Consider the following 1,849-nt stretch of genomic DNA (forward strand, 5'->3'; position numbering starts at 1 on the left):
AATATACTTATATTTATCATTGATGCTGACAATGTGTCTCTTTCACTTATCTGCAATATATGTGCTCATAAATTAAATACAATGCAATCAAAAATAATTGAGATTTACCACTTGATTGAGTAATGATACGAGTTACTGATCTACTTGCGGTTTATTTAAATTGAGATTGAGATTGCATTCGTAAAATATGGTCATTAATTGCGATTTTTGGTAATCGGAGCTTTCGAAATTTTTTTTTAATTTAAGATTAAGATTCTCCTTTTTATTCCTGCATTATTTGGTGTCAGTAGACTTTCTTACAAAAATACAAAAATTATAGACGTTATGTGATAGTCACACATAGTTATAACTAGTCAGAACTTAAAAATGAATGGGACAAAATATTTTCTTTCACATAACGGCATAATATTATATATTGGTAGCGTCACAATAGGGAAAATGTGACAGCGAAAAAATGGAGGATGCAATTGGGCTAATATATATCATAATGAAAAAACGAGCCGAAGAAGATAAGTAATACACAATTACACATACAAAATACATTTTGCAAGAATGAACGCGGAATCTGGATATTTTCTGCAGCAAGGAAGATCCCATTTTATATGAGAAACTACATTTATGAAGTTTTTTTAATTTCCAATATCTTTGTGCTGGGACCCTTATCCAACAACTCAAGCCGTATGACTAACAGCAATATTCGATTCCGTTTGAGATTCGGGTGAGTTAAATTTCAATATTAACGGAACAGTTTGTATTCATGCAGTCATATTTCTCTTTTTCATTTAAGTGCTATATTTTTTAAGCAATGGCTCATACCAGTGTTGCGTGGGAAATGAATATTTCTCTCTGATGAGCCAATCCACCGTTTCCCGTAACATTGAACAAATTTGTAAATTGGTGGTAAAACGAAAACACGCCGAAATGCGGTTTCCTCATTCTGTTAAAGAATACAATAGAGTTAAGACTGGGTAAATTGTAGTCCAATTAGAAAGAAAATAAATCGCTCTACAACAATTTTATTCCAGTTTTTATTCGAAATTTGCAATAAAGGGTGTAGTTAGAGCAATTGATTGCACTCATGTTGGCATACCTACTTGCATCTGTCGCGTCAACCACAGTTGTGTCGCATGATTATATGAATAGAACAGGGTATGATAGCATTAATGATGAAGCAGTAAGTATTAAAAATAATAATTAATTAATAACTGATTTGTCCCATAGGCACGTGATTGCAAGATTTCCGGGCTCATGGTTTTTGGGTGATTCAGGACATCCATTAGAGCAATGGCTTCTTACACCGGCGACAAATCCTGATACACAAAATAAAGAAAATTATCATAACAAGCATATAAGAACAAGAAACACCATTAAAAGAGCACTTGGACTTTTGAAATCACGTTTTCGATGCATCTCAAAAAAACGTACATTGCGGTACAAACATGCAAAAGCTGCATTATTTGTTTATACATGTACAATATTGCACAATATATAAAAAAAACGTGGCATTTTCATAGATAAAACCAAAATATTGCATTAATAAATACTTTAAATAATTAAAATTTTTAATTTATTTATTATTCATTTATTTTTATTTACTCACCTATTAGTACCTTTACTAGCTCCAAATTTGTTTTTCTCAAGTTAATACATTTGTCGTCAGAATACATGCAAAGTTACTGTCAATCTGTCATCAAATTCTTTGCTTACACGCTATTTGAAGTTGACATGTCATAGTATATTTTTTAAATGGAAAAAAGTTTATATCGCGCAGTGATCAGATTCTTTGAAAATTAGAAAATTTATGAACAATTGTTTAAAGTGTATAAGGAGTCCTCACCTTCAAAACTCA

At 31.3% G+C, this 1,849-nt stretch overlaps 1 pseudogene; it reads left to right on the top strand.

The window, feature by feature from the left end:
• The first annotated feature begins 454 nt into the window (after nt 1-454).
• LOC118683916 (putative nuclease HARBI1) lies at nt 455-1,537 on the top strand (annotated as a pseudogene).
• Nucleotides 1,538-1,849: the final 312 nt, after the last annotated feature.

Source organism: Bactrocera oleae, chromosome 2, assembly GCF_042242935.1.
Source record: "Bactrocera oleae isolate idBacOlea1 chromosome 2, idBacOlea1, whole genome shotgun sequence".
NCBI lineage: Eukaryota > Metazoa > Arthropoda > Insecta > Diptera > Tephritidae > Bactrocera > Bactrocera oleae.